Source organism: Mercenaria mercenaria, chromosome 4, assembly GCF_021730395.1.
Source record: "Mercenaria mercenaria strain notata chromosome 4, MADL_Memer_1, whole genome shotgun sequence".
NCBI classification, from domain to species: Eukaryota; Metazoa; Mollusca; class Bivalvia; order Venerida; family Veneridae; genus Mercenaria; species Mercenaria mercenaria.
The window spans coordinates 81,043,047-81,055,408 of NC_069364.1; positions in this window are offsets into that span (position 1 = coordinate 81,043,047).

A 12,362-nucleotide genomic window follows, 5' to 3' on the forward strand; every position below is an offset into this window, starting at 1 on the left:
TTATTAGACTGAAATGAGATCCTAAAGACAAAATTTAATACAAGTTGTAAGCTTTCCTTTCTTTTTGGGTGAATTCATATAATAGGTATCTTACAAACACTGACAACTGTATAAACAAAAATGAATGTAATAAAAAATGTCAAATGTTATTTTTATACTTAAATATGATCATATTTGACAGGTTGTATTGTTTTTGTTGTTGTTTTTTTTCCAATTGGCATAATTCAACATCTCTTTTCATACTCCAGTTCATTTCATCAACTGCTGAATGTAATTAACCTTTGCCTGACCAGCTTCAGCCTATCCCTCATTATATTTAGGCACCCATGTAATTAAGTCAGTGGTTCAAATTTATTTATATAACAATCACCTAAAATATATACAAGTATTAGATAAACTCTTGTTACAGAAGCATAATTATCTATCCTTCAAATATACCTGAACAAAAAATACCTGTGACCAGGTAAAAGTTTAATTAAGACACTGAGGGGAATAAAGATGGTATTTTAGTCTATAATTTTTTTTCTGGTCCTGTGACATTACAGGTTTGAATTACATTTAAAATAAGAAAGTTTAATGTTCTTACCTGATATCCTTCTTAAACTTAAGCATTTTTAGAGATTCCAGTTAAAATATTTTGCTCCATTCCATGTGCCAGCAACAACATGAACAAAGCACTTCCTGTTTACATTCAAATTTTTTTGGCACATGTATAACAGCTTCAGAAGCCTTCGTTTTCATTGGTTTCTATCTTGATGCAGGATTTCTCAGGATATCCTGGGATTTCCTGCATAAAGAAAATTATGATTTACATTTGTTACAGCTTACTGAATCTTATTTAAAGAGGTCCTGGCTTGTCCTGCCTGTTCCTCAATCAATTTATATAAGTCCTGGATTGTCTTGCCTTATCCTGTCTTCATTTATTCAGGTCCTGGCTTTTCCTGTCTTAAGCTGAGCTCTTAAAATATCACGTAGGATATCCCAGGATATCTCAGGATTTACCTGGCATATCCTGGCCTCCAGGATTTATTTCTGCATTTTTATTTTTAGCATAGTGGTCCCTAAAAGGGATGAAATTGGGAGAAGACCTTCTAATGATGCTACAGGCCAAGTTTGTTAAAGATCCATCAAGTGGCTCATGAGAAGAAGTCTTTGAAAGGTATTTCTATTTTTAGCTTGAGTGGCCCCTAAAAGCTTAAATGCCCCTAACTGAACAAGGTTGGTGTAGGACCTTATAATGATGCTACAAATAAATTTATATGAAGATCCATCTAGTGGTTCAAGAGAAGGAGTCATTTAAAAGGCATTTCTAATTCTAGCTCTGGTAGCCCCTAAAAGGGGCTAATTGTCCCCCATTTGAATAAAATTGTGAGAGGACCTTACAATGATGCTAAAACCCATGTTTGATGAAGATTCATCCAGCAGTTCTTGAGAAGTCATTTAAAGGTATTTCTAACTTTAGCTCTAGCGGCCCCTAAAAGAGGCCAAGTGCTCCCATATGTATAAAACTGGGCGAGGGTCTTTAAACAATGCTACAGACCAAGTTTGATGAAGATCTATTGTGTGGTTCCTGAGAAGTCTTTTAAAGGTATTTTTAATGTTAGCTCTAGTAGCCCTTTAAAGGGGCCAAGTGTCTCCATTTGAAAAAAAATGGAGAAGACCCTATAATGATGCTATAGACCAAGTTTGATGAAGATCCATCAAGCGGTTTATGAGAAGTTTGTTAAAGGTTTTTCTATTTTTAGCTCTGGTAGCCCTAAAAGGAGTACAGGTGAACCATTTGAACAAATTTTATAGTGGTCCATGACGGAATGCTGCTGACCAAGTTTGGTATAATTCTGACCAGAAGTTTTAGAGAAGAAGTTGTTTAAGTATAAAATGTTCACGCAGGACAATGGATGATGGACCCTCCACCTATACAAATAGCTCACCCTGAACTAAGTTCAGATGAGCTAAAAAGGTAGGTTATAGGACCATTTTAATTTTTTGAAATCATATTGATTAGTCTAATCATAAAAAAATAACGTTATTTAGGTATTTTCTACTGTAAATGTAAGCCATTTTCAGAAACAACAAGGCAGTCTGAAAGACAGCTATTTCCCCTGCTGCTGTTATGGATAGTGAAAGAGTTGATGGTATTGGGTGGAAGCAATAAACATTTGAGTTGTGACCTTGATCTTGAGCTGGCATGGGTGAATTTGAGTTCTGCACATCATACTGATAAGGAGAATATTACAGCCAAGTCATATTAAAATCCTTCAAGGGGTTTAGGAGATACAGAGTGGAAACAAAATGGAAAGCTCAAACCTTTTGACCTGGAGTTGTGACCTTGACCTTGAGCCAACATGGCTGACTCATGAGTTCTGCACATTATCTTGATGAGGTGATCATTTGACCCAAGTTTCATGAAAATCCTTCAAGGGGTTTAGGAGATACAGAGCGGACACAAAATGGAAGGCTCAAACCTTTGACACGGAGTTGTGACCTTGACCTTGAGCCAACAAGGCCGATTCATGAGTTCTGCACATTGTCTTGATGAGGTGGTCATTTGACCAAAGTTTTATGAAAATCCTTCAAGGGGTTTAGGAGGGAGATTAATAATCGATTTTAAATTACAGTTTTGAATCCTTTTGATGTTGAATTCTAATAAAACTTTCAGAACATCTTATTAACAGTTACTTTAATACATTTTTTAACATCTAAATTTTTTCTGACTTTCATTTTACACAGGGGTTTTTCTATGAAAAAGTACTATTTTGGCCATAATTTGATGGTAACAAAAATATTTTTAACATTTTTTCCCTATAACCAGAATGTTGTATAACTCTGGATCTTACAGAACAAAGCCAAGATTAACAAACAAGAGGGCCATGAAGGCCCTGTATCGCTCACCTGACCTATTGACCTAAAGATCATCAGGATTAACAATCTGACCAAGTTTCATCAAGATATGGTCATAAATGTGGCCCCTAAAGTGTTAAATAGCTATTCCTTTGATTTGACCCTGTGACCTAGTTTTTGACCCCACATGACCCAGATTCGAGCTTGACCTAAAGATCACCAAGATTAACATTCTGACTAAGTTTCATGAAGATACAGTCTTAAATGTGGCCTCTAGAGTGTTAACAAGCTTTTCCTTTGAACTGACCTAGTGACCTAGTTTTTGAGCCTACCTGACCCAGATTTGAATTTAACCTATAGATAACCAAGCTTAACGTTCTGACCAAGTTTCATTAAGATATGGTCATAAATCTGGCCTCTACAGTGTAAACTAGCTTTCCCTTTGATTTGACCCCGTGACCTAGTTTTTGATCCCACATGACCCAGATTCGAACTTGACCTAAAGATCATCAAGATTAACATTCTGAGTAAGTTTCATGAAGATACAGTCTTAAATGTGGCCTCTAGAGTGTTAACAAGCTTCTCCTTTGAAATGACCTAGTGACCTAGTTTTTGACCCCACCTGACCCAGATTTGAACTTGACCTACAGATAATCAAGATTAACATTCTAACCAAGTTTCATGAAGATACAGTCATAAATGTGGCCACTACAGTGTTAACAAGTTTTTCCTTTGATTTGACCTGGTGACCTAGTTTTTGACCCCGGATGACCCAATATCAATCTCGTCCAAGACTTTATTGAGGGTAACATTCTGACCAAGTTTTTTAAGATTGGGCTCAAATTGTGACCTCTAGAGTGTTAACAAGCCTTTCCTTTGATTTGATCTGGTGACCTAGTTTTTGACCCCAGATGACCCAATATCAAACTCGTCTAAGATTTTATCGAGGGTAACATTCTGACCAATTTTCATTAAGATTGGGCCAAATATGTGACCTCTAGAGTGTTAACAAGCTTTTCCTTTGATTTGACCTGGTGACCTAGTTTCTGATGACCCAATATCGAACTCATCCAAGATTTTATTGAGGGTAACATTCTGACCAACTTTCATTAAGATTGGGCCAAAATTGTGACCTCTAGTGTGTTAACAAGCTTTTGCTTTGATTTGACCTGGTGACCTAGTTTTTGACCACAGATGACCCAAGATCGAACTCATCCAAGATTTTAATGAGGGTAACATTCCGACCAACTTTCATTAAGATTGGGCCAAAATTGTGACCTCTAGAGTGTTAACAGTCAAATTGTTGACGACGCCGCCGACGCCGGACACAGGGCGATCACAAAAGCTCACCTTGAGCACTTTGTGCTCAGGTGAGCTAAAAAGACCTTTTTATGGATTTAGTGGTGCAGTGTACATCTTGACCAAGTGATTGTCCTCCACAAGTTACTGATAACTTTCTCATATTAAATTGAAGTGGAATGACGGTACAACTTATACACACCAGGTCCTGTGCATTTTAAACAAAATGTTTTGTTGGGTCTAGGGTCACCTCAATACAATTTAGGTCATACAGCTACTTTTCTAGCTTTTGATGGTGGAGTAAAGACTCCAGGTGACCCACTGGTAATTATCTCATCACTTGGGTAGAACCACCAACCATCTGTAAGCCAGCTGGATGGCTTCTTCACATGAAAGAATTCTATAGCCAGTTCTATACCCAAAGTAAGATTTTGAACCCATCCCTGAGGGGCAAGTGATTGAAGTCAGCGACCTTCACCACTCAAGGAGGCCCCATGTTTTAAACAACATAATATTTAACATCCACCCGATAGAATACTACTGATTAACAACTAACAAACCTATTAAATTGCAGTTAGAAACTTTTCGTCAAGAACATTCATATTACAAGGTACGGTATTGTAAAGTTTGGATATTTCAACAAAACAGTTTTCTATTTTTCATATTTATTCATCTTATTTCAAAATGATATAAAAGCATATTTAAAATTCATGTTAAATATATTCCAACTATGCAGCTGATGCATACATGTATTAATACACAATAATGCTGACAATAAAAACAATCATTTGTAATGATTAAAATGCATTAAAGTTATCACAATGAAGTATTCTGTATTCAGTATGAATGGTACATCTGCCACTCAGATAACTTACTATACCCAAAAGTGCTTATAGTGCAGAGCCAAGGGCAAAATGGTTGTATCTCTTTGTTTCTTTTTTTCATGAGTTCATATTCATTTATTATTTTGACACTCTTCAAATGATATCATCAGTTCAAAAAATTATGTAAATTAGAGCGAGACTCTTTTAAATGCTCCAAAATCAATTTAGGTTTCCCCGAGTTATGAAACTTTTTTATGTACTTTTTTAGATCTACTTTTAAATTTGTAACGTAATTAAAATTTAGAATTTAAATTTCAGTCTCAATTTTATAAAGTTAAAAGTAAAGACATGTCTAAATGTACATTTTGATCAATACACAAGCATATCTCTGATACAGCTGAAACACAGTATGTCGAATTTGCTTATCTCAAAATTATGGCCATCTCAGAGAATTTGATGTGAATTTGAGAATGGTCTGATGTATGGAAGTAAAAAAATTGTTTCCTAATTAAAGTTTTGGACAAAGGTTGCAAATAAATACATAAATAAAAAAAAAATGAGTGAAATGCGTTTCAAATTTCTAATTACTCTCACTACATGCAATATATTATGCCTCATTTAATTTACATATATATATGAGATGTATGTGACAAAACATGTAGCAAAATGCACCAGCACAAACTAGGCATTTTTATAATTCGAACTTCAGTTATTTCAAAGTAATACAGTCTGTTCCTTGAAAATTCAAAATACAGAGTTTCAACTGTACATAAAGAACTGAAAACTAGAACTCTCTGTAAACATTCTTATATCTATAGTTATAATACAGCCAAAACTGATCTTTCATCACGACATTCTGTAACAAAAGGGAAGTTACTACAATTCTTTTGCAAACAGTAAAACAGACAGATTTTTCTAACTTGCTTGTCAGTCTGATTTCAGGATTTTCAGAAGCTCTTTGAAAACAAAAAGTATCTGAATCATTATGTAACAAGAATTGTTTGGGGATATTTTTGAACATCTTGTCTGAGAAAATATATATGAGCCGTGCCATGAGAAAACAAACATAGTGGCTTTGCGACCAGCATGGATCCTGACCAGCCTGCGCATCCGCGCAGTCTGGTCAGGATCCATGCTGTTTGCTAACAGTTTCTCTAATTGCAATAGGCTTTGACAGCGAACAGTATGGATCCTGACCAGACTGCGCGGATGCGCAGGCTGGTCTGGATCGATGCTGGTTGCAAACCCACTATGTTGGTTTTCCCATGGCACAGCTCATATCATTGTCATTTTGCTGTATATTTATATACAGAAATAATAAGGAGAATTCCCCTAAAATGTGTAAGATACAGTTTTACTGTGACATTAATTGACTTCCTTCTCAACTAATGTTTTCTCTGCAAGGTGGTACTTCTCAACGTGACAAAAATCACATAAACCTGAACATTCCATTCAGAGAATAATCATTTTAGAATTTCCAATGGATTCATGTAGAGTAGTTAAGCTAGTGCAGTAGGTCTGACTTCTGCTTTCAGCCCTCAAAATGTGAATATAATTCAATCCTCTTATACCAGATTTTGAAATATTTTTGGAATGGTAAAAAAATGGTCTAATTCCTATCTTAAAACATGATGGACATTAAACATAAGAAAATGAAAGACTTTAAACCACTCCCTGACCATAATTTAGGTCTAAAATCACTAAATTCTGGGCTAAACACAACAAAATTTAAGGCAAAAAAATCAATAAAAAATATGAGCTAAATTAAAACCAGGGTAGTGACTAAGATAGCTCAGTGGACAGATAGCTCAGTGGTTTGCACACTGGCCTTCCAATCCTGAGGTCGGGGGTTTGATCCCCGGCAGTTACTCGGGAATGTTCAGAAACGCTTTTCAGTGTTTCCCACCCAACTAGAGGTGTACTGGTCAGGAACCCAGGCAATCCTTGCGTGTATCAGTGCTATACACTGGGCACGTTAAAGAACCAGGCTGTCTATTCGCAACGAGCTAGGCTAAGTTAGCCGGACAAGTCTGTATCTGATTTCTGATCTCTCTGTCGTGGGGGCTTTGTCTCACTCTGTCCCTCTGTTCAGATCGCTCTGTGTCTGTACTAGTAGAGGATGAATTATGCGCCCTGTGTGGCTGCATTTGAACTATGTAAAGCGCTTTGAACGTGAAATTGATCATGAAAAGGGCGCTATATAAATCTGGTATAATAATAATAATAATAATAAGATGGCAAAATTGATATGGAGAACCAAAATGCCCTCTATGGCTCACTTGGAGGCATTAAGAAGGTAATGGTACATCTTAAATGTCATTTTTGAAACTCCAGATATTTTTCATGGATATCTTTGAGCTCCTCTGACACTATCAATTTTTAAGAACAAACTTCGTTTGTAATATTTTAGTTAAACCATTTGACTAAAGTTACCCTTTTTTTAAGAAGGTCACTGTATATCATCTTGTTTTCAGAGAAAGAGCCATTAGATGACTGTAATTAAGACACAGGTATGACAATAAGGTAGTGAGCCTTTAGATGACTAACCAAGGCACAGGTATGACAATAAGGTAGTGAGCCTTTAGATGACTGTAAACAAGACACAGGTATGACAATAAGGTAGTGAGTCTTTAGATGACTGTAACCAAGACACAGGTATGACAAAAAGGTAGTGAGCCTTTAGATGACTGTAACCAAGACACAGGTATGACAATAAGGTAGTGAGCCTTTAGATGACTGTAACCAAGACACAGGTATGACAATAAGGTAGGGAGCCTTTAGATGACTGTAACCAAGACACAGGTATGACAATAAGGTAGTGAGTCTTTAGATGACTGTAACCAAGACACAGGTATGACAATAAGGTAGTGAGCCTTTAGATACAGGTATGACAATAACGTAGTGAGTCTTTAGATGACTGTAACCAAGACACAGGTATTACAATAAGGTAGTGAGCCTTTAGATGACTGTAACCAAGACACAGGTATGACAATAAGGTAGTGAGTCTTTAGCCTTAGATGACTGTAACCAAGACACAGGTATGACAACAAGAGTTGTCCGTAAGACAGCGCGCTCGACTTTTCTCAGTGCTTGACTCTAAATTAGAGCTTTGCCAGTAAAAACAATTCAAAGTTAAAAAGGGAAATAACTCTGTCAAAATTCAAATCAGAGTTATGGGAATTGTGTCTCCTGGTGTAGACTTTGATAGTAAAAATCTATTTTGAGTTTCAAGCCAAAAGCTTTAATAGTAACAGAGATATTCGACTTTATCAAAAATTTTAACAAAAAATTCTAAGTTAAAAAGGGGCATAATTCTTTCAAATCAGAGTTATGGGGATTGTTTCTCCTGGTGTAGACTTTGATGGTAAATAAGTATTTTAAGTTTCAAGTCAAAAGCTTTGATAGTAATAGAGATATTTGACTTTATTAACCACTTTAACCAAAAATTCTAAGTTAAAAAGGGACATAACTCTGTCAAAATTCAAATCAGAGTTATGGAAATTGTGTCTCCTGGGGTAGACTTTGATAGTAAAAAAACCATTTTAAGTTTCAAGTCAAAAGCTTTAATAGTAACAGAGATATTTAACTTTATCAAAAATTAAAAGAGCGTCGGTCTACGGATTGCGGGGTCGCGAGTTCGATCCTCGGGCGGGGCGTATGTTCTCTGTGACTATTTGATAAACGACATTGTGTCTGCAATCATTAGTCCTCCACCTCTGATTCATGTGGGGAAGTTGGCAGTTACTTGCGGAGAACAGGTTTGTACTGGTACAGAATCCAGGAACACTGGTTAGGTTAACTGCCCGCCGTTACATGACTGAAATACTGTTGAAAAAAGGCGTTAAACCCAAAACAAACAAAGAAAAATTTAAAAAATATTCCAAGTTAAAAAGGGGCATAATTCTGTCAAAATTAAAATCAGAGTTATGGGAATTGTTTCTCCTGGTGTAGACTTTGATGGTAAACTAGAAAATGCTTTTGTAAAAAAGCTCATGTCTCCCCCAATGCAAAGTCCTATAGGCAAGAAGTTAATAGGAGTCAGGAGCGAAAGTCAAAGAGACACTGATGGTTGGCTGCAATAGGGATCATCTACTTGGCATGTCCAGTCATCCCGCTAAATTTCAACACTCTTGGCCTAGTGGTTCTCAAGTCACTGTTCAGGCTACTGTGACCTTGACCTTTCACAGAGTGACCCCAAAATAGTTAGGGGTCATCTAGTCTGCATGACTAATCATCCTATTAAGTTTCAACATTCTGGGTTAAGTGGTTCTCAAGTTACTGACCGGAAATGGTTTTCAATGTTCAGGCCCCTGTGACCTTGACCTTTAATGGAGTGACCCCAAAATCAATAGGGGTCATCTACTTTGCATGTACAATCATCCTATGAAGTTTTAACATTCTGGGTCAAGTGGTTCTCTAGTTATTGATCGGAAATGGTTTTCAATGTTCAGGCCCCTGTGACCTTGACCTTCGGCGGAGTGATCCCAAAAACAATAGAGGTCGTCTACTCTAGCAGCCCTACAACCCTATGAAGTTTGAAGGTTTTAGGTCAAATGGTTCTCCAGTTATTGCTTGGAAATGAAGTGTGACGTACGGACGGACGGATGGAAGGACAGACGGACGGACAGGGCAAAAACAATATGTCTCCTGGGGGAGACATAATAAGTATTTTAAATTTCAAGTCAATAGCTTTGATAGTAACAGGGATATTTGACTTTATCAAAAACTTTAACCAAAAATTCTAAGTTAAAAAGGGGCATATTTCTGTCAAAATTCAAATCAGAGTTATGGCGATTGTTTCTTCTGGTGTAGACTTTCAAGTTTCAAGTCAACAGCTTTGATAGTAACAGAGATATTTGACTTTATCAAAAACTTTAACCAACGGCGACGGCGACGCCAACGCCGACATCGGGGCGAGTGCAATAGCTCTACTTTTTCTTCGAAAAGTCGAGCTAAAAATGTAGTCAGCTTTTAGATGACTGTAACTAAGATACAGGTATGACAATAAGGTAGTCAGCCTTTAGATGACTGTAACCAAGACACAGGTATGACTGTAACCAAGACACAGGTATGACAATAAGGTAGTGAGCCTTTAGATGACTGTAACCAAGACACAGGTATGACAATAAGGTAGTAAGTCTTTAGATGACTGTAACCAAGACATAGGTATGACAATAAGGTAGTCAGCCTTTAGATGACTGTAAACAAGACACAGGTATCACAATAAGGTAGTGAGCCTTTAGATGACTGTAACCAAGACACAGGTATGACAATAAGGTAGTGCGCCTTTAGATGACTGTAACCAAGACACAGGTATGACAATAAGGTAGTGAGCCTTTAGACGACGGTAACCAAGACACAGGTATGACAATAAGGAAGTGAGCCTTTAGATGACTGTAACCAACACACAGGTATGACAATAAGGTAGTGAGCCTTTAGATGACTGTAATTAAGACACAGGTATGACAATAAGGAAGTGAGCCTTTAGATGACTGTAACCAAGACACAGGTATGACAATAAGGTAGTGAGCCTTTAGATGACTGTAATTAAGACACAGGTATGACAATAAGGAAGTGAGCCTTTAGATGACTGTAACCAAGACACAGGTATGACAATAAGGAAGTGAGCCTTTAGATGACTGTAACCAAGACACAGGTATGACAATAAGGTAGTGAGCCTTTAGATGACTGTAACCAAGACACAGGTATGACAATAAGGTAGTGAGCCTTTAGATGACTGTAACCAAGACACAGGTATGACAATAAGGTAGTGAGCCTTTAGATGACTGTAACAGACAGTTGACATAAGGTAGTAAGCTTTAGGACTGTAACAAACACAGGTTTGACAATAAGGAGTGAGCCTTTAGATGACTGTAACCAAGACACAGGTATGACAATAAGGTAGTAGACTTTAGTGACTGTAACAAAGACACAGGTATGACAATAAGGTAGTGAAGCCTTTAGGTGACTGTAACAAAGACACAGGTTTGACAATAAGGTAGTGAGCCTTTAGATGACTGTAACCAAGACAGGTACAATAAGGTAGTCACTTGATGAATGACAAGACCAGGTTTGACAATAAGGTAGTAAGCTTTAGGTGACTGTAACAAGACACAGGTTTGACAATAAGGTAGTGAGCTTTAGATGACTGTAACAAAGACACAGGTTTGACAATAAGGTAGTGAGCCTTTAGATGACTGTAACCAAGACACAGGTTTGACAATAAGGTAGTAAGCTTTAGGTGACTGTAACAAAGACACAGGTTTGACAATAAGGTAGAAGTTAGATGAGAACAACACAGGTATGACAATAAGTAGTAGCTTATGACTGTACAAAGACACAGGTTTGACAATAAGGTAGTAAGCTTTAGGTGACTGTAACAAAGACACAGGTTTGACAATAAGGTAGTAAGCTTTAGGTGACTGTAACCAAGACACAGGTTTGACAATAAGGTAGTAAGCTTTAGGTGACTGTAACAAAGACACAGGTTTGACAATAAGGTAGTGAGCCTTTAGATGACTGTAACCAAGACACAGGTTTGACAATAAGGTAGTAAGCTTTAGGTGACTGTAACAAAGACACAGGTTTGACAATAAGGTAGTAAGCTTTAGGTGACTGTAACAAAGACCCATGTATGACGATAAGGGAGTGAGCCCACAGTGACAATCTGCAAGTCACATATTCTCCAAATACAATTTCAACATTCTCCAGTCTTTTGGAAAGCCATGCGAGGGTGGAGAATTTTTCCATCAGAAGAATGCAGAATTGCCTAACAAGGATTGTTATCCCAAGGATAATTGTCAAGTGCCACTATGGGTCCACTACCTTTAGATACCATATTGCATTTACAAATAACATGGTCAATCAGAATACCGAGGAAATGGTGAACTAATGACCATATTCATCAGTTCTTTGAGATGTAACAGATGTAGGTAGTTACAGTGAAACCTTTGCAAAAAGACCACCTGTGAACAAAGACCAACTGTCTAATTTAGATTTAAATATTTGTTGTGTATTTTAACTTGCGAATACAGGCCTTTCTGCTACAGACCACTTTCCGACTCTACAGCATGGTCTTTTAACACAGGTCTGACTGTATATCTAACTGCCAAAAAATCCGGACATGGTTTCTTAGATGTTTATTACTGTTACCAAAATGCAACAGATTTTCATTGGTAATACACACACTTGCCAGTTATTCTTATCTTGTTTCCCCACTGGGTAGAAAAAGAAACATTCGAAATTGCTACAAGAATTTTGCATCATACTGGAATTTTAAAAAGAATTTTCTGTATTATTACAATAAAATGTAGTTCAAAACATTTACAGTAAACCTTGCTTATAAGGAACAGCTTGGGACCTCTAAAAATTGTTCCTTATATCCGTATAGCGAACTAG